Source organism: Dioscorea cayenensis, chromosome 2 (genome assembly GCF_009730915.1).
Source record: "Dioscorea cayenensis subsp. rotundata cultivar TDr96_F1 chromosome 2, TDr96_F1_v2_PseudoChromosome.rev07_lg8_w22 25.fasta, whole genome shotgun sequence".
NCBI lineage: Eukaryota > Viridiplantae > Streptophyta > Magnoliopsida > Dioscoreales > Dioscoreaceae > Dioscorea > Dioscorea cayenensis.
Window position 1 is genome coordinate 9,371,884 of NC_052472.1, and position 27,139 is coordinate 9,399,022.

The window sequence follows — 27,139 nt, forward strand, 5'->3', positions numbered from 1 at the left end:
GGTGCGTCTGATGGAGCTAAATCCTTGGGAGTTGAGTTCCAATGGGTTGTGAAACACACACGGCCAAGTGTACCACATTGGCCATGTCCATGAGTAGTTCTCAATTTCCATACTGACAAGACCATCTGCACGCATACACAAGGGGGTTCAGTGAAGCTCAATAAACAAAAACGACTCGAGAATATAAAAGATAGAGCAATGAAATACAACTCAAGACAAAAATAAAAGATAAACTCAGAAGGAAGATCCTTTATGAGTATACAAGTCCAAAATAAAATTCAAAAATAAAATACGAAAAATAAGAACAAAGAAGGTAAAGATGCCTCAAGTGTCGGTGTCAATTGTTGGTGCATTTGTTGACGATGCTTGTGAAGATGATGCTGGTGCTGCAAAATAAATGAAGATTGGGTCGAATAAAAGAGAAAATGAAGCTTATCGACGAAATGAGAATGAAAGAATAGAAAATGGCCGGAAAACTCAACAACCCTCTAAAATGACCGTGAGAGATCGGGAGAGTGAAAGGACGTGTTCTTAGAATGTTTGGTAGTGAAAAGCTGAAAAGGCAAAATAAATTTATACAGAGAAAACATAGCCTTTTTGAGTTCTGTACATCCACACGGGAGTGTGGAAATTACCCACGCCCGTGTGACTCCACGGAGAGATGCACATGGGCAAACGCACGCCCCTGTGGTTTCCCGGGATGACACCTATGCTTCTGAATGCAAACACATGGGCGTGTGGAAATTCCCCAAGCCTCTGTGCCCGACCCACAGGGGCAGACACACGCCCTTGTCTATTCTCTGTCCAACCCGAGAAATTCTTCAAAGTGTTTCACACGCCTATGCGGAAATTCCCAACGGGCATTGACATTGACAGGGTAAGCTCATAGGGGCACCCACATGCCCATGTGTATTCTTGGGATGGAGGAGAGCTCTTCTGTAGAGATCCACATGGGCGTGTGAAAATTATCCATGCCCGTGTGGTTATCATAGGGTCATCCACAGGGCGCGAGTCCATGCTTCCTGTGTTTTCTCGGGAAAAATCACAGTCTATGCATGAACACGCACGCCTGCATAAATTACACACGTGTGTGTGACTGTCACAAGGTCATTCACAGGGGTGAGTCCACGCCCTTGTGTCCTCTCGGGAAGAGCTCACAGTAGAGACTCACGGCCGTGTGTTTTCTATGGATAACTTTGAAAAACTGTAGGCTTTGCAGAAAATTCCTGTACATCTCAATACACTCAAAGCCTGCCCTGTCATGCAAAATATAGCAAGGAAAACATAACAAACTCGCTCAAACGACCAACAACTTCGCCATATACATTTAAGCACACGATAACACCAAATGATCCACAAGAAAGGCATAGCAAAAGCATCTAAAAGATCTAGACACTAACACTCAGAGCCTTATTCATGCAAATACTAACTAAAAACTAGAAAAACATTAAAAACTTGGGTTGCTTCCCAAGAAGAGCTAGGTTTACATCACTTAGCTTGACGTACCTCTTCCTTACCTTATTGGGGCTTGAAATGATTGTGTTTATCCCGACTAGAAATTGCCCAGCTACTTCCTTTAAACCAAAAATCTACTTGTCGGGGCAGAATATTTGTTGGAGAGTCCAACTATCTTACCTTTGTCCTCCAAGGAAACAATTTGGGTTGGGAATTTTCCAAGCTTAGCACAGATGGATCATTGGATGGCTTCAATCTCCTACACACATCTTCTTTCCAAACCCGAGTCTCTTTCATGCAATTTATGAGTTGATCAATCCCTAAGAGGGGTGCTCATTCCATTACCGTAGGATTTACTTCTTCTTCCATTTCAACTTGAAAGCAATATGTCTTCGTCGACCCTCCTTGCATCATTTCTTGCTCACAAACATACTGTCCATTCAAACAATCCTCACATTGAATGAAAGATTCTTCTAGCATCCCCTCAGTCTCGACAACATCATACTCCTTTCACCCAACTTCTTCATTGCTGATCACTACCACATCATCTCTATAAGGAACTTAAATTGCTTGCTCAAATGCTTGTTGTTCCTTGGAGAGTGTGTCAAGTATCCCTCCTAACTGATGCTCAAGATTTTTATATGAACCTTCATGACATCTTGGTGTGGTCTCCATATTTTGGGCGCAGACATTGGATGCTTCAATAAAGTTAGGTAATACTCTTTGCAACTGAAGTGCATCCTATCTGAGTATCTCACCCTTTTGACATTACTCTTGAGGTGCTTCCCAATATTGTCCATCACTATTCCACACGAAGTTTGGGTAGCCCTTTTCAATTGGATGATATGTGTTGCAACAAGAAATGCTCTGTTGTTGTGAAGCAATCATTCTATCCACTTTTTCACTCAGAGATTCAACTCGAGAATACAGAGCAATGAGCGGATCAATCATCATTTAAACTCCTTGCAAGAAAAGGTAAGACATGACAAAAGAAAACAAATGAGAATGATGGAATAATAAGAAAGTGTGAAATAAAATCAATAATAAATAGCTAAAATAGCAAAGTGCAAAGTGCTTCTAAAATGCCTATTCGCTGGCAATGGTGACAAAAACTTGACAACGCCTCTTGCTTGTGACCCGCAATTGCACGGGTTTGTCGAAGTAATAAATCCCAGGTGAGTGGGTATCGTATCCACACTGAATAGTGAATAGAAACATAATGATTGCTATTTAACTAGGATGAGAATGAATCAATGATGGTTTGAATAAGATTGATATGAAAAGACTAAAATAAATAAGAAAGAGAGGCACGATAAAATGAGAAGAAAGACAATCGATAGAAGTGGGATACTCGGACAATTCTCCCCCTAGGATTAATGTTTTCAAGTGCAAGACCAACTATTATGTCTCCTAATTGATGCTTAATGAGTTGTGGAAATCCTTAAACACACGGTCCTGAACCTAAGCTCAACCGTGACTAACTCTATAATATGTCCTGGCGGAGAAATCAATCAATCTCAATACCTCACACTGTGTAGAGTTGCAAGACACTCTAGGTATTCCAATTGATAAACCCTATTCCAATGTATAGATCTAACCCTTTGGTCCAGGCGAAAGACACCTAGTCACAACTAACCCTAGTTGGTAAAGTCATGTCAATGCTTCACTCCATTGCCTGTGCAACTAAGCCCCAGCGGAGGTCATCCCTTAGCCCATTCACTCTACTATGGTAGCAAAGAACTCTTAGAATTTGAAGGTAGAATAAATAACATCGGACGGGAAAGGGGACGCTACGCTACCTCTTGATCCTCTCCAACCTTGCTTTGTCTAACCCTCATGGTGTGTCATTCATCCACAAAGGTTACCAAGATAGTCTCTAAACCCTAGTTTCACTCTAAGGGAGAAATCATTCAATAAGAATTCAAGATTAGAACTCAATTAGAACATCAATTAAGGAAAGCATAATTAAAGGTCAATGAAACAATAAGCATCCTACGGTTTACAAAATCCAAGTACCCACTAGGGGTTTTAGCTCTCCATAGAGCAAGATACAATCAATAATGAAATCAAAAGTAAAAACATGCAATCCATAGTAAAACCCCGTCGGTATTCGTGTTCATGGTCTTGTGGAGTGTCCTTGTCGTCTCCAAAGGTCCTCTTGTCAAGCCTAGGACACACCTCACCATATCGGTGCCGATGAAAGCTCCCCCAATAACTATCATCCAAGAGAAACGCGGTGTCAAAGCCGTGGAACCACTCCAAAAGCCTTGCCAAAGCACCTCTAAACCTTAGCCGCCGGCCTCTCAAAAGATGGAGAAAAGATTGGAAAAAGGTTGCTGAAAAAGGATTGAAAAACGGCTTTAAGTAGGCTGGAATAGGGCATCCACAAGGGCCTATGGATGTTCCACATACCCTTGTGGAATTTCCACACGCCAGTGTGGATTCTCTGGAATTCTGATTTTTGGCCCGCTGTGAACAGTAACTGTTACATTAACCTGCTGTAATACCCCCACCAAAAACACTCCCGAATCCATTTTTCATCGAGGAAATATAAACGGGAACACGTTTATGACATAGATCACATCGATTTTTCAATAAACGGGTTCATTGGTGAAGATCATGCTATCATTGCACAAGTTAGGATACACAAATGTAACTGCCTTCGTGCCATTCTAACTCATTGTAATGGCTTGAATACATGGAGGTTGGCACACATTCATGTATCTTAGATCCGCACTAGTGTCTTCGTGTTTGTTGCTTCCAAGATTCCACCAAATAGTGCGTTCACGATCTACTTTTGGTTTCTTTTCTTAATACTTAACTTCACAACCCTACATGCGCAAGAGAACACAAATACATATGTATTAGCGCTTAAACCAGATAAAAGTCATGCTCATCATAAGGAAAGAATACTTGTATTCTTAACACACAAACACTTATCAGAGTAGCCTCGTCATCTCCAAAGGTCCCCTTGTCCGGCCTAAGGCACATCTCGCCGGATCGATGCCGATGAAAGCTCCCCCAATAACCTTCTTCTAAGATAAGCGCGGTGTTGAATCCATAGAACTACTCCAAAGACTTGCCAAAGCCTCCCAAAACCCTAGCCGATGGTCTCTCAAAAGATGGAGAAAAGTTGGAGAGAAGGGTGAAAGATTTCTTCCAAAATCGGGCTGAACCGCGGCTTAAATAAGGTTGGAATCGGGCATCCACATGCCCCTGTGGATTTTTCACACGGGCCTGTGGAATTTCCGCACATGCGTGGGAAATTTCCAAATGGCCATTTAGATTCTCTGGAAACCTGATTTTCGGCCGGCAGTGAACAATAACTGCTACAATGTATTGCTACAGTGATTTACTATAGTACCTGCTATAGTACTCCGCCAAAACACTCCCATACTTTTCATCGAGGCAACATAAATGGGCGCACGTTTATGCTGTAGATCGCAACTCTTCTTCAATCAAAGGTCTCATTGGTGAAGATCTTGCTATTAATGCACAAGTCGAGATACGCAAATGTGATTGCCTTCGTGCCCCTCCAACTTATTGTAATAACTTGAATATATGGAGGTTGGCACACATTCACGTATCTTAGAGCCCCACTTGTGTCTTCGTGTTTGTTCCTTCCAAGATTCCACCAAATAGTGCATACACAAGTCGAGATGCTCATGTAGCCAATGGCGGTTCACCTTAGTTGCAATGGTTATATTCTTATGTTTAGGAGAAGTTTCAACATTGAATGTTCTCATGCTCTAGTTTTTACTTGAATTTCTAGCAATTTTTGCCCAACTGACACTTGTTGCACTACTCTTTCATTAACCTTTTTGGAAACTCAAGTTCAATGTTTAAAGGACTACTTAGTTTTGTTTCTTGTGTTAATTTTGCTGAAAAAAAAGTTATATTTGTTTTGGTTGTGCATTGGGGGTGGAAAGATCTACCACCTATGAAGTACGAAGCTACTCTAATAAGTCAGATACTAGTTATGCCCTAATGAGAGAAAGGGCTATCTTATGGGTTGAGTGAAAGCTACCACCCCGGTAGAAAGAGCTACCACCTCGAAAGTGTGAAAGCCACCTTAGCGGCCGCTTTGGAAAGGGCCACCTTAGAGGATGTGTGATGCTACTACCAAATCTTTTCTTTCTTTTTATACATAAATTAGTCCCCCTAACTTAGAGATTTGAGGAGTATACGTTGGGTTAACTTGAGTGAGTTCACACACACTTACATGATAGTTGTCCTTTTTTATTTGAGTTTTTAGCTAGAGCATTGATTTTCGTATTTGGTGTTGAAATTTTACTTACTTATAGAATGCTCCCCTAATATGCTTTGGTGAACCTAAGGCCAAGCACTTTCGATTTTCCTTGCTTTAATGTTTTACTTTTGCTCCAGGACAAGCAAAAGCTTAAGTGTGTGTGTGTGTGTGTGGGGGGGGGTTTGATAAATGGTTGTGTATTAGTAATACGAAGTATTCTTTTCTTACAATGAGCATTATTTTTCTCAGATTTTATCACTTATACATGTGTATTTGTGTTTCTTTTGTGTATATAGGGTTGTGGAGATGAGTATAGAAGAAAAAAGCCAAAGTAGATCATGGAGGCACTTTGTTGATGAAATCTTGGAGTAAACAAATGCAAAGATACAAGTTGTGATCTAAGACACGGGAGTGTGTGCCAACCTCCATTATTATAAAGCTAATACATGTTTTGGAGGGGCACAAATGTAGTCATATTCGCCTGTTTTAAGTTGTGCAAAGCTAGCAAGATTGTTGTAAAATGTGATTGTTATTGAAGAAGCAACGCGATCTACTACATGAATGCATGCCCATTCATGTGGCCTCGATAAAGAGTGTGGATTCGGGAGCATTTTGGTGGAGTACTATAGCTATTTACTATAGCAAATTATTGTAAGAAATTATTGTAGGGACTTACTGTTCACATGCCACAGAAAACTGAATTTCCAGAAATTCACATGGGCGTGTTGAAAATCCACACGCACTTGTGGATGCCTAATTCCAGCCTATTTAAAGCCGTGATTTAAGCTGATTTGGGAATCCTTTTTTCCATCCTTTATTCATCATTTCCCCATCTTTGGAGGTGCCCGTGGCTAGGGTTTAGAGATGCTTTGGCAAGGTTTTTGGAGTGGTTTTAGGGCCTTCGACACCGTGTTGCTTCGGAAGTGAGTTATTGGGGGAGCTTTCGTCGGCATTGATTCGGCGAGGTGGGTCATAAGCTTGACGAGGGAAACCTTTGAAGAAGATGGGGCAACTCCACAAGACCATTGACACTAACATCAAAGGTGTTTTATTCATGGATTGCATATCTTTACTTTTGATTTCATTATTAATTGTATTGTGCTCCATGGAGTGCTAAACCCCTTGAGGGTACTTGGACTTGTAAACCCTAGGATGTTATTATTTCATTGACCTTTTATTATACTTTCTTTAATTGATGTCTTTAATTGAGTTTCAATCTTGAATGCTTGTTGAATAGATTTTCCCTTAGAGTGACACTAGGGTTGAAAATCCATCTTGGTAACCTTTGTGGATGAGTGACACACCATAAGGGTTAGACAATGCTTGATTGGAGAGGGTTGAGAGAGTAAGTCGAGAGGTAGCGGAATGTCCCTTTTTCCCTCCGGTGTGATTTATCCTATCTCCACATTCCAAGGGTTCTTTACGGTCATAATAGAGTGAAGTGCTAAGAGAAGAACTCCGCTGGGGATTAGTTGCATGAGCAACAGAGTGAAGCGTTGAAGTAATCCTTAGTATCTGGGTTTTAATTGTGACTAGGGGTCTTTCACCTGGACCAAAGGATTAGATCTATATTAGGAAATAGGGTTTATCACTTGGAGTCCCTAGAGCGTTATGCAACTTTGCACAGTGTGAGGTGTTGAGACTTAGTGATTTCTCCGCCAGGACATAGTGTAGAGTTAGTCACGGTTCACCTTAGGTTTGGGACCGTGTATTTTAGGATTTTCACGACTCATGAAACATCAGTTAGGAGACATAATGATTGGTCTTTCACTTGAAATAATTATCCTAAGGTGAGCAATGTCCAATTGCCACACTTACTGTCGATCGCCTCTCCAATCTTTTATTTGCACCATCTCCCTCTTTTCTTATTTCTATTTGGATTGATTTTGTTCACTTCACTATCGATTCATCTTCATTCTAGTTAAATAGCAATCATTGTGTTTCTGATCACTATTCTCTGTGGATATGACTACCCACTTACAGGAGTATTGTTACTTCGACAAACTCGTGCACTTGCAGTCAACACGTAAAAAGGGTGTTGTCAGTTATCATTTCGTGCGTGCTTGGAGTTTTTCGATGATTATTCTTGGAGTTGATGATTGTTAGATGAGTTTTCATGCTCTATTTGAAGTGGTTATGAGTGTATTATCCTTGGTTGTTAGTTGCCTGAGTGTAGAAAGTGTTTTAAGAGCAATAGGTGCCTTTGAAGGCCGGCCAAGAGCAATGATGGGCAAACTTGCTCATCATGCTTGGCCGTGAAGCACTCTGGATAGCTTCATGGCCTGTTTTTTAAGCCTACTCGTTAACAAATTGGGTTCACTATAAACGGGCAAAATGGCTACCATTTTCTCTCTCCACTTCTATCCTTCTTCTTCTTTCTTCTTCTTCTTCTTCTCAATTCTTCTTTATTTCTCCAACCTTTTCACTCATTTTTCCACCATTATTATCCAATTTTCTTACTCTAGAACATCTCAAACCCTAGAAAAATTCTCCGGTGAGCTTTTTCGGCAAATAAAATTATTCACTTTCTTTCTCTCATCCTCTTGAACTCGGTAGGAGCTTCAATCAAAGGTTTTCTTTCATATTTTTCTCCTATTTAATCATTTTTGATAATCTTTGAAAACCTAGAAATACCTCATTGTTTGCGTTGATTTTAGGCTCAAATCAAAGCTAGTGTCATTGTTATTCATTTGTGTGAATGTATGTAAAGAAATGTTTTGTTAGGTGTTGTAATTCGGGAGAAACCCATTGTTTAAGTGGCGATGTTACTGTAGCAATCACGAGTTTACTGTGGCACCAATAATCTTTTGTTGTTTCTTCAATTTTTTTGAATTAGAGTGAAGCTCTAACCTTTAGAACTTTATTAGTAACCTTAAGACCTGGTTTTGAGCTAACCCTATGATCAATTTAGGTTTGTTTGGTAGAAGGAACCTGCGGTTTCTTTGCTTGGAGTTTTGTACTAATCTTTGATGTTGTTTGTTGTGATTGGTAAGGAGGTGAGGCGATAGCTCGAGGTAAAGAGTTAGCCGAGGATTAGCTTGCGAGGAAGAGGAATCGTCAACTTGTGAATGGGACTATTAAGCAAGACTCTATTAGAAGATTACCCATATTGATATGTTTATATAATCTATCTTGCTTAATGAGTTTTGTAGATTGCTTTTGAGAAGTTTTAACTCTGGAAGGAGTTTATTGCTTGATGCTTCTTTTATTGAATTTGTGTTCAAAGGAAAGAATTTCCGTGTTGTTTCTTGTGTTGGATTAAGTAAATTGATTTGTGTTAAAAGCTTGAGTTTTGCTTATGCTTTTATCATTTCCTTATGGAAATGGCTGAGATATTATTGTTTTTGGTTATTGTGTTGGCTATTTTACTTTGTGTTGAGTTGTGATTATTGTTGAGTTTGTATGGTGATACCCAACTGGAGTAGGCAGTCTCCACGGGCAGTTGTGGAGGTGGCGTGGTATACTGGCTGATTACTATAAGAGCCAGTTTAGGTGGGAGTGTAGAATCCTGACTGTATATTCATCGGGTAGACATTGTCACCATGCGGTGAACCGATGGGTCAACATCAAGGGCATGAATACTTTGACGGCTCTAAACCTAGCCGCGGCCAAGATGAAGGTTTAGGGAGGTTTCTAGACAACTTTATGCTAGGTGAGTGTTGGGTGTTGCTTTATTCTGGGTTGAGATTTATTCTCATCATTTCTTTTATAGTGTCATCTTGAATTTGTGGCTAGCGGGCCAAGCCCAGCTGTCGCTCTTAGGAGAACAGTCTCCCATAAATTTGATTTGACACTAGTATTATGTTTACTTATTGTGAAACTCATGGTATTTACTTTGTTATACTTATAATTGGGAACTATTTTGATTTACATGTTTTTTGTGGAAACTTTGCTTCATGATTAGTTTTTCCATAATTTGGAACTCTATATTCAATATTATTACACTTTGATATTCTTAAAATCTAATTGAGTTAGAATGCCTTCTTATTCTATCTTTCTTGCTATTTTGTATTAAAGTTTGCTATTATCTGTATTCGTGAGCTAAACTAGTTATTTTATTTGTAAAGTATCATATTTTGAGATTTATTTTATTATAGTGTTATATTTTTATTAGAGTTGTGCTTACTTCCTCTCAATGAGTAACATTAGTTTCTTACCCTGCTTTCCTCTTCCTAGTCTTTTATAGGTAGTAGGTGCGGCTGCGTGGCAATGTGCTGAGCATTTACTACTGTTCTATCTTCTATGTATCATTTCAATTCATGTATGTTTTCTTGGTCATGTTGTTTGATTTATGGATCCACTAGTGAGTAGTAAACCTTGTTGTATAGTCTTGTATCTAAACAACTCTTAAACCCTTGGTGTATCAGCTATGCACTGTTGTTATTATTGTTGCTTTCCTGTGCATTTGTGAATCCCTCTACTTCTGTTTGTTATTGTGGTTATTGTTGTTGCTACTTCCGCTGTGTATCAGTGTAAATATTGTTGTTTCCAGGTTGTTGGTTAGCCTTACGACGACCCGAGGGTTGAGTGGCGGAGTGTCCCTCCTAAGGATAGTCACGATAGTTGTCACATCACTTGGGCCTATGGGTTGGGGCGTGACAACTCTCCTCCTCTTTGCTACTTGTTTTTCAATGTTTATTGGGTGTTTCACTATCATTTTCATCAACTATGAAAGGTATGTCTCTCTAAACCCTAGTTTTAAGAATGCTCATTTCTTCTTCTCTCCCCTCAATTTTTCTTGCTTAATGGATGGTTCTATTATTAGGGAATGGTTGTTTGTTATTTTTGTGTGTTTTTGGGGGAATTTTCATGCTTGTAAAATTTTTTATTCTCCATGTTCAAAGGAAACTCGTGCAAATTTTTTTGAGGAATACTGTAGCAATTCTTTAAATTTCTCATTCTCCACTATCATGATCAATTGTTTCTTTTAATCTTTGTTTAATCCCTTACTTCTTGTCTTGTAGGTATGTTGTCAAAGAATATGGTCACCAAGTGAGCATAGAGGGATGACGCATCCCCCATTATTGAACCATGCTTCAAAAATGACAAGCACAAGGCAAGATATGCATAATTAGGCCAAAAATCATTTTGCACAATCCGTCATATAGATTGGGATATCTCGAGGGCATTGGGCTAGGATGAACCTATCTTAGAGCACATATCACATGATGGTTGGGACAAGGTGTTTAACATCAAAGAACCTACCTATCGTAAGCTTACCTTTCAAGTCTTGAGCACAATTGAGGTGGTTAGGCACTGAAACTTCATCCAACAACAAGCTCACTATCATTCCAATTTTTGGGAAGAGGTACAAGATCGATCATGCCAACATGGGTGTTTACTTGAGGCTCTACACCGATGCCGACACACAATCACCTGACTTTTCATGCTTACCCGTGGATTTCCCATCTCACACTTTGCCAAAAAAGTATTAGGCCACCATTGCTAGTTCTAGGAAGAGCATGGCATCCTAGATGACAAACCCCGTCCATCACTACATTCACGCATTACTGACTAGAGGAGTTGGGGATCGGTCAGTCTCTATAGGAGTTGTGTCGCGCACTGATCTTCTCATGCTTTATAGCATCTTTGAGTGCTATTAGATTCATATGGGATACCTCTTTGCAGACATCCTCTTTCATCGGGGACAATACCTGCACCTCTATAACCATCTTTGTTGGACCCTACATCACATAATTGATTAGAGGCATGGGCTTGATCGAGCATACTCGAGGTATGCACATCATCGATAGCAGCACCCCTTTTGGGATGTCTACTTTGTCTTCTATCAAGATAGTGGAGAGGAGGGATGACAGTTACTATCTTGCATAGTATCAGGGAACAAGAGAGTGTGATGCCGGGCCATCGTATAAGACAGAGACAAACTCAGAATTTGACCCGGAGGATGGGCCAAAGTCAATTCAGATTAGGCTCGAAGAGTTATAGGTAGAGACCAAGCATCAGTTTTGGGTTTTTGAGCAGGGACAAGGGAGATTGTTGCATCCCATTGCCGAATCGAGTGAGACATGGCTAAGATTTTTGCCTACATTCACGAGTCTTCTTCCTTTGTTGGCACCAAATCTGCTTCCACCACATCTATGACACCACCTCTCCCACCAGACACATAGTACGCATGAGCTGTCTTTGTGATGTTCTTGTTGATTGTTTCTAGTAATTTTCCATATTTTGTGATATGTTTGTTGTTTTGTACTTTGTAGTTAGTAAGGGTTCAGTTTAGCATCAATTTATTTTGATTCTTGTCAGTTTTCTTCTCCATATATATGAGTTGGGAGTTGTGATAAGATTTTTGATCTTTATAGGATTATTACGAAAGGAGCTTCACTCTCACCACCCCTCTTGGATCAAACTCACCCTATGTTCAAACACTTAATGTTCAATTCTTATTGAAAATGGGGAAGTTTCTTTACAACATCTCCTTGTGCTTATTTGTTATCTATCACCATGTACTGTTGATTTATGTACATTAAGGGCAATGTATAACTCTAGTTGTGGGAATGGGGTATTTTATTTGATTGCATGCTTGACTTACCTGTGATAGCTATGATGCTTAGTTAAGAACTTCCAAGCTTGAAAGAATGATAGATGTGAGTTGTATCTTTATTTATGTTTTTATAGAATTCTTGTTTTATCTCTAGTGCACCTTTATGCTTTGTCATACGCTCCTGCCAACCAATCACTTTGTTATTGCCATTAGACTGTTAAATTATACACTTAATTTTCTTTTAAGAGCTTTTAGTTCCTTTATTGTTTTTCTTTAGCCTTAAGTAAAGTTTTGTAGCTAGTTTCTATACCATGGAACATGAGATATAGTGTGTATGTATGAAAAAAAAGAAGAAAAAGGAGTTTGTGACAGTATTCCTCTACTAATAAAGCACGGATGCGTCTATGTAGAAACGTAATCAAGTAAGTTTCATGGCTCTTGTGCCTAATTAGCATGTGCATCCTCCAGAAATATTTTTGTGTGGTCTACATTAGTCGGACTAGGGAAAATATATATATATATATATGCATAAAATAAACTATCTCTATTAATCTCTTTGAACATGTTGTACAGTCACTTGAAAGCTAGAGTTTTATTTAGGAAATGAAGGATCCTTAATTGACTATTTAGGGTGGCTTTAACATTTCTAACACCAGTTATCATCGTGTGTGGGGTGAAACAAGACTATTTTTTCTACTTGGTTACTCATAGGATAACTCACTATCTTGATTTCTTTTTATTTGTGCTTGTGGAGTTCTTTACTTTTGAGCATAAGGTCATGCATTTAGCCATTTATCTTCATGCCCCTGTTCTTCATGATTGTTTCCTTGGGGACAAGCAAACACTTAGATGTGGGGATTTTGATAAATGCCTAAATGCGTGTATTCTATATGTATATATGTTGTATTATGTATGTATTGATTAATGATTCGATGTTGTTTTTGTGGTTTAATTGGTCTTATTCATATTAAACGCCTCAAAGATGCCCGAAGTGAGCTTGACAACCCAAATGAGAAAGAAATTGACACCAAAAATGATGTTTTAGAGCCATAGGCACTATAACAACACTTCAGCATGCACTATAGCACAAAGAAATTCTGTATTAATACTCGTTACATGGTAGTTCTAGCATCCTTCTCACTTTAGTAGCCAGGGGAGTCGACATCCGTGACCAGTTTCACCCCTTGATTTTCATCCCTTTTATCTCAACTATAGACTCCTTTCTTAGTTGTTCTTAATTCTTTTGGTAGTTTAGAGTAGTCACTCGATCATGTAGGCTAAACAACATGTGAAGAGGAAGTAAGGGTAGCTCCTTGGGCCCTGGTAATACAACCCTTTCACGCTTGCGCGAGAGATATAACTTGATGACCTTGTGCACTTGCGGGTGTTCGCACGCGACATCAATGGCCCATTCGATGTATGTTCTCTCGAGTATAGTTTGTATAAGAACCAACGTAATTTAGTTCAAGAAATAAAGATTTTAAGAGGAGCACAGTCATGCCAGGAGCACACAGACCTTGGTCTTAAGGAATGCAGGGGTTTGCTCCTGCCCTGTTGGACATTTGAACAAATAAGAGCATAATCATGCTTCCCGAAGAGCACGACCATGCTTTGGGGTGACCTTCTTCCACGAAAAACCCTAAGGACTAACATCATCATGAGGTAATCAACATGAGTAATATTCATCCATTTTAAGCCAAATGATTTACAAAGCATTTACAAATACAAATAAAGGAAGTATGAAATCATCTAAATCATCTAAATTAACTCAATTGGACAATGAATTAGAAAGTTATCACTGATTAAGCGTAGCAAGATCTATAACCTCATGTGTAGCTACAACAATCAGATCGGTGACAAAAATAATATTTCTAACCTATCAATCCTTTTGAATTTCAAAATTTGCCCTCCATTGAAAAGATATATTTTGAAATTAGCTTTCAAATAAAATAAAAATCAACGTAGCTGCACTTATGAACTCTAGTGTAGCTACAACAATCAGATCGGTAACACAAATTAGATTGCTAACATGTCATTCATTTTAAATTTCATAATTTGTCCTTTATTAAAAATATAGATGTTGAACTTACCTTTCAAATAAAATGAAAATCAACTCAATTGGACATTGAATTAGAAAGGTATGACAGATTCATCGTAGTAATACCTATAAACAAATGTGTTGCTACAACAATCCGATCAGTGATAAAAACCAAATTGCTAACCAATTATTTATTTTGAATTTATAAATTTGTCGTACATTGAAAACATGGATGTTGAATTTAGATTTCAAAGGTATATCTATAAAAAAACTATGTGTAGCTACAACAATCAGGCTGGTGATGTCCTACATAGAAAAGGTAGATGTCGAATTTATCTTCTGGTTAAAATAAAAATCAACTCAATTGGATAATAAATTAGAAAGTTATGATTGATTCAGCATAGATGCATTTATAAACTCATGTATAGCTACAATAATCAGAGCGGTGATATAGATTAGATTGTTAACTTGTCATTCACTTTCAATTTCCAAAATTTATCCTACATTGAAAAGATTGATATAGCACTTGTCTTCCAAATAAAAAAAAATCAACTCAATTGGATTAAAAATTAGAAAGTTATGACTTATTCAGCGTAGCTACATCTATAAACTCATGTGTAGCTACAACAATAAGACTGATGACAAAAATCAAATGTCTAAAATATTAGTCATTTTAAATTTCAAAATTTGTACTCTTTTGAAAAGGTAGATGATGAACTTAGCTTTAAAAGAAGATAAAAATCCAACTTAATTATACCATAACTTAGAACATGATGATTGATTTAGCATAGTTGCATCTATAATAAACTCATGTGTAGATACCATAATCAGACTGGTGACAAAAATAAGATTGATAACCTATCGTTCATTTTGACTTTCAAAATTTGTAGTGCATAGAAAAGATAGATGTTGAACTTAGGTTTTAAATAAAAAAAATCAACTCAATTAGACATTAAATTAGAAAGTAAGGATAGATTCAGCGTAGCAGTATCTATAAACTCATGTGTAGCTACAACAATCAAGCCAGTGATAAAAATCGGATTGCTAAACCTCTCATACATTTTGAATTTCAAAATTTTCCCTGCATGGAAAAGATGGATGTTGAAATTAGCTTTCAAATAAAACAAAAATCAAAGTTAATTAAATAATAAATTAGAAAGTTATGTCTGACTTAGCGTAGCTGAATCTTTAAACATATGTGTAAATACAAAAAACAGACTGGTGATACAAAAATCAAATTGCTAACCTATAATTCAGTTTGAATTTCAAAATTTATCCTACATTCAAAAATAGATGTTGAACTTATCTATCAGGTAAAATAAAAATCAACTCCATTGGACAATAAATTAGAAAGTTATGATATAGTCAGCATAGCTGCATCTATAAACTCATGTGTAGCTACAATAATGAGAGTAGTGACACAAATTCGATTGCTAACTGACAAATTTCAAAATTTATTTCGTCATTAAAAACATAGATATTGAAGTTTTCTTTCAAATAAAAGAAAAATCAACTCAATTGGGAAAAAAACAATTAGACAGTTACGTGACTAATTCAGTGTAGCTACATCTATAAACTCATGTATAGGTATAACAATCACACCCTTACAAAAATTAGATTGTTCAAATATCATTCATTTCAAATTTCAAAATTTGTTCTCCATTGAGAAGATAGATGTTGAACTTAGCTTTCAAATAAAATAAAAATCAACTCAATTGAACAATAAATTAGAATGTTTTGACCGATTTAGCGTAGCTTTATCTATAAACTCATGTGTAGCTACCACAATAAAATTGGTGACAAAAATAAGATTGCTAACCTGACCTTGACTTTGAATTTCAAAATTTGTACTACATAGAAAAGATAGATGTTAAACTTAGCTTTCAAATAAAATAAAAATTAACTCAATTTAAAAATAAATTGGAAAGTTATGACTGATTCAACATAGCTATATCTATAAACTCATGTGTAGCTATAACAATTAGACCGGTGACATAAATCAGATTGCTAACTTGTCATTAATTTTGAATTTTAAAATTTGTCCTTTGTGGAAAAGATAGACGTTGAACTTAGCTTTCAAATAAAATAAAAATCAAGTCATTTGAACAATAAATTAGAAAATTTATGACAATTTCAGCATCATTGCATTTATAAAGTCATGTGTATCTAAAAAAATCGGATTGGTGATTAAAATCAGATTGCTTACTTATCATTCATTATGAATTTCAAAATTTCTCCTGTATCAAAAAGATAGATATAGAAATTATCTTTAAAATAAAATAACAGTCAACTCAATTAGATGATGAATTAGAAAGTTATGACTGATTGAGCATAGCAACATCTATAAACAGATGTGTAGCTACAATAATCAGACCGGTAAAACAAATAAAATTACTAACTTGTTATTCATTTTGAATTTTAAAATTTGTCCTCAATCAAAAAGATAGATGTTGATATTAACTTTCAAATAAAATAAAAATCAACTCAATTGGTCAGTAAATTATGAAAATTATGATCGATTTAGAGTAGGTGCATCTATAAACTCATGTATAGTTACCACAATCAGACCGGTGGCAAAATCAGATTGTAAACCTCTCATCCAATTTTGAATTTCAAAATTTGTTCTGCATTTAAAATATAGATGTTTACTCAGCTTTCAAAGAAAAGAAAAATCAACTCAATTGGACAATAATTTAGAATGGTATGAGTGATTCATTGTAGTTACATCTATGAACTCGTGTGTAGCTACAACAATCAGACAAGTGACAAAATCAGATTGCAAACCTGTCATTGATTTTTAATTTCAATAATTAGGCCTATGAGAAAAATCATATTGCAAACCTGTCATTAATTTTGAATTTCAAAAGTTGTCCCTCATTGGAAAGATACATGTTGAACTTAGCTTTCAAATAAAAGAAAAATTAACTCAATTTGACAACAAATTACAAAGTTATGATTGATTCAGTGTAGCTGCATATGATAACTCATGTGTACAACAATCAGATCACTCACACAAATCAAATTGCTAACCTATCATTTATTTTGAATTTTAAAATTTCTCCTCCTACAAAAACATACTTGCTGAACTTAGCTTTCCAATAAAATAAAATTCAACTCAATAGGGCAGTAAATTAGAAAGTTAGGGCTAATTTAGCGTAGCTGGATCTATAAACTCATGTGAAGTTACAACAATCAGGCCGGTGACGAAAATCAGATTGCTAACTGATAAGTGCTTGTGTAGACATATTTTTATATATGTTTTACATGCATTGAGCATCATTTTTACTCTGGTTTATGTCTCATATTGTGTATTTGGTGTTCTTTTATGCATATAGGTTGTGAATGCCTTGAAGAGTAAAAAGTAAGCAAAGATAGGCTATAAAGACACAATGTTGGGAGTTCTTGTTCAATTCAAGGACCAAGACACGAGAGAAGTTCATAAACATGGAGATGTGTGCCAACTTCCAAGAGGATTCAAGTCAATTCACTAGTTGGAAGGGTACAAAGGCAGCCACATCTTCATGTTCCTACTCTTTGTGAAGATTGCAAGACCTTTCAAAGATGCGTCGATGAAGAAAAGTCTTATAGCCTACCACATGGACGTGTGCCCGGACATGTGGCCTCAAGAGAAGAGTGTTTGGACCACCTCAAGAGAAGAGTGTTTGGACATGTGCCCGGACTGTGAGAAGTACTGTAGCAAAATTTCTCATCTTTTGTGTGGCTCTTGAGGGGTGAGACGGCTAGGGTTTGGAGAGGAGGTCTTTGCGGCTTTGGAGGCGCTTCGTCACCAACTTTGATCGATTCCTCCTCCGTCATAGCATCAAGAAAGCCACCGGTGAACCTAGCTTCGGAGTGGGTCCTTCTAGACGTCGAAGCTCTCCATCAAGGCCATCAGTTTATATATAAGGGGGTTTATTTCTATGGTTTTAATGTACTTTCATTCATTGATGGTGTGTTTTGTATGTTGCTCCATGGAGAGCTAAAACCCTAGAGGGTATTTGGGCTTGTGAACCCTAGGATTCTGATCTTTTGTGGATTTGCTTAGTGTTTCTATTTAATCCGAGTTTGATTAAGTTTTAATCTTGTATTCTCATTGCTTGCTTGTTTAATTAATCCTTGTGGTTGATTGGATTTGCATGATATGTTACTTTGATGTGAGAGAGGTCTCCATTAGAGTTAGAACTTCAAGGTTAAAGAGGGTTGAGAGGGTGAGTCATGAGATAGTGGAGTGTCCCCTCTCCCTTCCGATTGAGTGTATTCTATCTCCGTTCCCTAAGCTCTATGCAACCATATTTTGTTTGAGGCGTGAAATTGAGAGATTTCTCCGCCGGGACCTTGTAGGGGGTTAGGATCCTTCGATGGGAATTAGGGTTGGATCAATCTTTAGGAATCGGATACACCTCTTGGAATCCCTAGAGTACTTTGCAGTCATATGTGGTGTGAGGTGTTGAGATTGAGCGATTTCTCCACCGGGACCTCGTAGGGGACTAGTATCAGTGATCGGGAGGCCGGATCCGATTATATTTGGATTTCCACGATTTAACTTACTCATCATAGAAACACTTTCCTTATTCGGTACCTAATAACTGAATCCTAGGGGGAGCATTGCCCGAATACCCCACTTTTACTGATTGAGATCTCCGTCCATTTAACCTTTGCATATTTGTCTCCGGTATTCATTTCTTCGCACATTAGATCACCACACCTTTCCATTTATCATTAGGTTAGAAAGCAGAGAAGAAGTTAGTACTAGTAGCCCTGTTCCCTGTGGATTCGACTACCCACTCACCGGGGTAATTATTACATCGACACCCGTGCACTTGCGGTACATACACGCATATTCGGACGTGTCACTAACATATCATTCATTTTGAATATCAAAATTTATCCAGCATCAAAAAGATAGATGTTAAACTTAGATTTTAAATAAAAGAAAAATCAAGTCAATTATACAATAAATTAGAAAGTTGTGACTGATTCAATGTAGCTGCATCTATAAAAACATGTGTACCTAAAACAATCAGACAAGTGACACCAATCATATTACTAACCTATCATTCATTTTGAATTTTAAAATTTGTTCTACATGGAAAAGATAGATGTTAAACTTAGCTTTCATATAAAACATAAATTTAGTTAATTGGAAAACAAATTTTAAAGTTATAACTGATTGAGCATAGCTGCATCTATAAACTCATGTGTAGGTACAACAATCACACTAGAGATAAAAATAATATTGCCAACCTATAATTCATTTTGATTTTTAAAATTTCACCCGCATCAAAAAGATAGATGTTGAACTTAGCTTTCAAATTATACAAAAATCAACTAAATTTATAAAATAAATTATAATGTTACGACATATTAAATGTAGTTGCATCTATAAAATCATGTGAAGCTACACCAATAAGATAGATAACAAAAAACAGATTGTTAACTATCATTCATTTTAAATATCGAAATTTATTCTACACCAAAACAATATATGTTGAACTTAGCTTTCAAATAGAATAAAAATCAACTCAATTGCATAATAAATTAGAAAGTTATGACTAATTCATCATAGCTTCATCTATAAATTCATGTGTAGCTACAATAATCAAATTGGTGACAAATATTAAATTGTTAACCTATCTTTCATTTGCAAATTCAAAATTAGTCCTGCACCAAAAATATAGATGTTCAACTTAGCTTTAAAATAAAACAAAAATCAACTCAATTGGACAATAAATTAGAAAGTTATGATCTAATCAACTTAGCTACATCAATAAACTCATGTGTATCTACAACAATTTGACTGGTGACACAAAGCAAATTGCTAACCCACCATTTATTTTGAATTTTAAAATTTTTCCTCAATTAAAAAAAGATAGATGTTGAATTTATATTTCAAACAAAACAAAAATCAACTCAATTGAACAATATATTAGAAACTTATGACTGATTCAGCGTAGCTGCATTTATAAACTCATAAGTAGCGACAACAATCAGACCCATAACACAAATCAGATTACTAATCTATTATTCATTTTGAATTTCATAATTTATCTTGAATGGAAAAGATAGACGTTTAACTAAGATTTCAAATAAAATAAATATCAACTCAATTGGACAATAACCTACAAAGTTATAACTAATTCAGCGTAGATGGATCGATAACCGGATATGTAGCTACAACAATCAGACCCCAGTGATACAAATAAAATTTCTAACTTGTCATTCATTTTAAATTAAAAAATGTATCTTCCATCAAAAATATAAATGTCAACTAAGCTTCAAATAAAATAAAAATTTACTCAATTTGACCATAAATTAAAAAGTTATGCATGATTCCACATAGCTGCATCAATAAACTCATGTTTAGCTACATCAAATTAGCTTTCAAATAAAATAAAAATAAACTCAATTGGACAATAAATTAGAAAGTTATGACTGATCCAGCTTAGCTACATCTATATAAACTCATGTGTAGCTACAATTATCAGACTGATGACACAATTCAATTAGCTAACCTATCATTTATTTGGAAATACAAATTAGTGCTTTAATGAAAAGATAGATGATGAACTTAGTTTTAAAATAAAAAAAAATTCCACTTAAGTTGACAATAAATTAGAAAGTTATGACTGATTTAGTGTAACTACATCTATAAACTCACTTGATGCTAGAATAATCAAACCGATGAAAATATAAGATTGCAACATGTCATTCATTTTGAATTTCAAAATTTGTTCTTCATTAAAAAAATAGATGTCAAATTTAGCTTTCAAATAAAACAAACATCAACCCAATTGGATAATAAATTACAAACTTATGATAGATTCAGCGTAGCTGTATCAATAAACTCATGTATAGCTACAACAATCATACCAGTGACAGAAATTAGATTGCTAAGCTATCATTCATTTTCAATTTCAAAATTTGTCATGCATTAAAATGATATATATTGAACTTAGCTTTTAAATAAAATAATTATTAAGTCACTTGCATAATAAATTAGAAAGTTATGATTGATTCAGTGTAGCTACATCTATAAACTCATGTGTAGCTACAACAATCACATTGGTGTTAAAAATTAGAATGCTAACCTATCATTCATTTTAAATTTCGAAATTTGTCCTGCATAGAAAAAATAAATATTGAACTTAGATTTAAATGAAAAAAAAAATCAACTCAATTGGACAATAAATTAGAAATTTACGACTGATTCAGTGCAGCTGCATCTATGAAGTCATGTGTAGATACAACAATTAGACAGGTGACAAAAATCAAATTGCTAATCTGTCATTCATTTTGAATTCAAAATTTAACCTCCATTTGAAATATATATTGAAAATATATTTCAAATAAAATAAAAATCAACTTAATTCAATAATAAATTAAAATGTAATGACCAATTTAGCGTAGCTGCATCAATAAACTCATGTGGAACTACAACAATCAGACCGTTGACACAAATCAAATTGCTAGCCCATCATTCATTTTGAATTTCAAAATTTGTAATCAATAAAAAATATAGATGTTAAACTTAGATTTCAAATAAAATAAAAATTAACCCAATTGGCTAATAAATTAGAAAGTTATGACTGATTCAGCGTAGCTGCATCTATAAATTCTTGTGTAGCTACAACAACAACACCGATGACAAAAATTAGATTGCAAACCTATCATTTATATTGACTTTCAAAATTTATCCTCCATTAAAAAGATATATGTTGAACTTATCTTTCAAATAAAAGAAAGATCATGTTAATTTAATAACAAATTAGAAAGTTATGACTGATTCAGCGTAGCTGCATCTGTAAACTCATGTGTAGCTACAACAATCAAACTAGTAACAAAAATTAGATTTCTAACCTATTATTAATTTTGAATTTAAAAATTTATCCTCAATAGAAAATATAGATGTTGAACTTAGCTTTCAAATAAAATAAATTCAACACAATTGGACAATAAATTAGAAAGTTACGACTGATTTAGCATAGCTGTATCTATAAACTCAAGTGAAGTTATAACAATCACACCGGTGACAAAAATAAGATTTACAACCTATTATTTATTTTGGATTTCAAAATTTAACCTCATAAAAAATAAAGATGTTGAACTTAGCTTATATATAAAAGAAAAATGATCTCAATTGTACAATAAATTACAAAGTTATGACTGATTCACCGTAGCTACATCTATAAAGTCCTATGTACCTACAACAATCATAGTAGTGACAAAAATCAGATTGCTAACCTATCATTCATTTTGAATTAAAAGTTGGATTCAAAGATACGTGAGTGTGTGCCAACCTCCATGTATTCAAACAATCACATGGTTTGGAGAGGCACAAGGGCAATGATAGCAAGATCTTCCCCAATGAGTCTGTTTATTGAAGAAGCAACGCGATCTACGACATAAACTTGTGCCCATTTATGTTACCTCGATGAAAAATGTGGAATCAGGAGCATTTTAGCAGGGGTTTTGTAGCAGAGCACTATAGAAGCACACTGTAGCATTTACTGTTCACAGCCCGCAGAAAAATCAAGATTCTAGAGAGTCCACACGCCCGTGTGGAATTTCCACAGGGGCGTGTGGAAATTCCACAGGGCTGTGTGGATGCCCGATTCTAGCCTATTTAATGCCGCGATTCAACTCGAATTGAGGACCCTTTTTCCCATCTTATCTCCAACTCTTGAGAGGCTTGCGGCTAGGATTTAGAGAGGTATTGTGAAGGCTTTTGGAGTGATTCTATGGCTTCGACACCGCGTTTCTCTTGGAAGATAGTTATTGGGGGAGCTTTCATTGGCACTGATCTGGCGAGGTGTGCCCTAGGCTTGACAAGGGGACCGTTGGATAAGACGAGGCTACTCCACAAAACTATCAACATGACTACCGAGGGGGATTTTCCTATGGATGACTTGTTTTTACTTTCAATTTTACTATTGATTGTTTGTTGTTCCATGGAGAGCTAAACCCTTAGTGGGTACTTGGATTTGTGAACCCTAGGATGTATTTGTTTCATTAATCTTTTATTATGCTTTCCTTAATTGATGTTTTAAATTGAGTTCCAATCTTGAATGCTTGTTGAATAATTTCTCCTTTAGAGTGACACTAGTGTTGAGAGTTGATATTGGTAATCTTTGTGAGTAAGTGACACACTATGAGGGTTAGATAAAGCTAGATTGGAGAAGGTCGAGAGGGTGAGTCGAGAGATAGCGGAGCGTCTCCTTTCACTTCCGATGTGATTTATCCTGCCTCCATTTCCTACAGTTCTTTGTTGTTACAATAGAGTGAAGTGCTAAAGGATAAACTCCATTGGGACTTAGTTGAGGGAGTGACAGAGTGAAGTGTTGAAGTGACCTTTAGTATCTCGGGCTTAATTGTAACTAAGGGCCTTTCGCCTGGACCAAAGGGTTTGGTCTACATATAGAAATATGGTTTATCACTTGGAATCCCTAGAGTTTCTTGCGACTTTGGACAGTGTGAGATGTTGAGAATGATCAATTTCTCCTCCTGGGCATAGTGTAGAGTTAGTCCCGGTTGACCTTAGGTTTGAGACCATGTATCTTAGGATGCCTATAATTTATTAAGCATTAGTTAGGAAGCATAATAGTTGGTTTTGCACTTGAAGCGATAATTCTAGGCGGAACAATATCTGAGTACCCCACTTCTTATCGATTGCCTTTTCCTCTCATTTATTTGTGCCTCTCTTTTTTATTTCTTTTATTTTGTCTACATAACATCTTATCAACACAATCATTGTTTCATCTTCGCTAGGTTAAGTAGCAATCTTGGTGTTTCTATTCCTTATTCCCTGTGGATACGATACCCCACTCACCTAGGATTTATTACTTCGACAAACCCATGCGCTTGTGGGTCACATGCAAGCGGCGTTGTCAAGGGTTTTGGCGATGTTGTCGAGGAAACCCATGCTAAAGCCGGAAACATAATCTAGTATTGTGCGACCCCTGATTATAGCTCCAAATTTTGAGCTAAAGCCGGCATTCATCCAAATGATATAGCAGTCAGCTCAGTTCAATGGTTTGACCGATGAGGTTTTTGGAAGTTTGTGACATGCTGAAGATCAACGGAGTTTTGGATGATGCTATCAGATTGAGGGCTTTCCCATTCTCTCTCAAAGAAAGAGCCATGCAGTGGCTTCATGCCTTACCAAAAGCATCCATCACGACTTGGAATGAGATGGTCGAAGCTTTCTTTTGCAAGATACTTCCCTCTAGGAAAATCAGCAAATTAAACTTTATAATGAGATATCGTCGTTTATTCAGATGGAGCTTGAATCCATGTTTGAGATGTGAGTGTGATTCAAGGATCTCTTACAGAAGTGTCCACAACACGGATTTTCCGAATGGATGATCATTCAAGCTTTTTACAACAGGTTGAATCCAAGTACAAGACAACTTGTAGATGCCGCCGCAATAGGTACAATGGGGAGCAAGACCCCTGATGAATCCTAACAGTTGGTAGAAGAAATGGCCATGAATAGCTACCAATGGAATGCTAGGGAAAGGAAGAAAGTGGCTGGACTCCATGAGATTGATGCAGTTACATCCTTGGTAGCCCAAGTAGAGGCATTGAGCAAGAAATTGAATACATTGACTTTATCGAGGGTGGCCGCTATCACGAGTTGTGATAGTTGTGAGGGTTCACATATTCCGTATGATTGTCCTATCTTAATTGCTACTTCAGCCCCAAGTGAACAAGTAGATTTTGTGGGTAACTCGGGAAGGGTACAAGGTAATCCTTATAACAACACCTACAACAAAGTGTGGAGGAACCGCCCCAATTTCTCATGGAGTAAACAAAGGTAGCAAAAGGCCATGGCATAATCTATAGTTTCACGCTTGGAGACCTTGATGACCGATCTAGAGAAAACTTTGACCATATTTGTTTAGTCATCGGATACTTGTTTTTAGTAGGTCAAATCTACACTTCGCAACCACACCACTTCATTGCATAATCTAGAGAATCAAGCGGGGCAAATTGTGAAGTCTCTATCAGAGAGACCATAAAGAAGCTTGCCGAGTAACACCAAGACTAATATACGAGCACATGTGAAGGCGATCACTTTGAGCAGTGGTCGTCAGGTTGAGGGTAGGCTTCCTTGTGAGAAGCCCAATGTTAAAGCACCCGAGGTCGTGGAGGTTGAGGAAAGAGCAAACAAAGAGAAGGAGATGGTACCCCAACCTTACAAGCCAAGAATCCCTTATCCTTCAAGATTGAAGAACGACCAAAATGATGAGCAATACAAGAAGTTCTTGGGTTTATTCAAGCAATTGCACATCAACATTCCTTTTGTGGAGGCGTTGTCTCAAATGCCTCGGTATGCTAAGTTTTTGAAAGATCTTTTGACCAACAATAGGAAGTTATAAGAGAGTACATCAGTGATCCTAGATGCTCTTGTTTGGCGATGTTGCAAAAGAATATGCCGAACAAGAAGAAAGACCCTGGAAGCTTCATTATCCCGTGCAACATTGGCAATTTGGGTGAAGAAATGGCATTGGTGGACTCAGGGGCTAGTATCAATGTCATGTCATCTTCTTTCTTTCAGAAGCTTGGCTTGGGAGAGTCTAGGCCCACTCGGATGACATTACAATTGGCAGACCTAATGGTGAGACATTCGAGAGGCATCATTGAAGACGTGCTTGTCAAAGTTGACAAGTATATATATTTTCAATAGACTTTATAGTGTTCAACGTAGATGAGGATGCAGATATTCCTTTGATACTTGGGAGGCCTTTCTTGCGCACTTCCAAGGTACTCATCGACATGGACGGTGGGGAGTTGATACTGAGGATGGCCGATGACAAGTTGACCTATCACCTCGCCAAAGCCATGCGACATTCTCTTAACTTTGATGATACTATTTACTTTCTTAACACTATTGATGAACTAATCGATGAATATGTGCAGGAAATGTTGAATTCGGACCCGTATGAGGGGTTGCTAGACCAAGAAGTGAAGGAGGAAGAAGTAATGATACTTGGTCTAGAGGAAAAGTACCATCTATCACGGGGATTGTGAAGAAGGTGCTCCGGAAGATGAAGCGAGCAAGAAACACCATAAGAAATGCCCCAAGTATGTTAGGGATGCACAAGAATGAAAAAAGGGTGACACACCCTCATGTGGTAATAAACTCAACAACTCTCCCTCTACCTTCGAAAGACTTTATTTATCATGCTTCCAAGTCATGGGTAATAGGGAAACCTTCATCTATGAGCCCCCGTGAGGTAAGACAAGGTACTTCAAGCTAAGTGACGTTAAACAAGCGTTTCATGGGAGGCAACCCAAGTCTTTACTGTTTTTCTAGTGTTTAGTTTGGTGTTTGCATGAATAAGGCTTTGAGTGTCAGTGTCTAGACCTTTTCGATGTTTTTGTTGTGATTTTCTTGTGGATTATTTTATGTTATCGTGTGCTTAAATTTGTTTGGTGGAGTTGTTGATCGTTTGAGCGAGTTTCCTCGTGTTTTTCCCTGGTATATGTTACATGCAAGGCAGGCTATGTGTGTGTGTACACGTTTAGACATGTTCTGCAGAGCCTGTAGTTTTTCTGAGTAATCCAGAGAAAACATACGGCCGTGTGGGAATTTTCACACGGCTGTGCATCTTTACTGAGTGCTCATCCCGAAGGGACACAAGGGCATAAAATCATCCCTGTGAACGACCTTACGATGATCACATGCCCGTGTGCAATTTCCACAATGGCGTTTGTCTTCCTGTAGAGATTTAGAGATTTTTCCTAAAAAGACACAGGGCGTGGACTTGCCCACTGTGAATGATCCTGTAACAAATACACGGGCATGGGTAATACCCACATGCCCATGTGGATCTCTGCAGAAGAGCTCTCCTCCATCCCAAGAATACACATGGGCGTGTGAGTGCCCCTGTGA

At 36.9% G+C, this 27,139-nt stretch overlaps 1 non-coding gene across 1 annotated transcript; it reads right to left on the bottom strand.

Annotated features, from left to right (window-relative positions):
• Positions 1 to 24,485: 24,485 nt before the first annotated feature.
• On the bottom strand, positions 24,486 to 24,592 carry LOC120281419. The gene has a single exon (XR_005542568.1). It is a non-coding gene; the product is annotated as a small nucleolar RNA R71 (small nucleolar RNA).
• Positions 24,593 to 27,139: the final 2,547 nt, after the last annotated feature.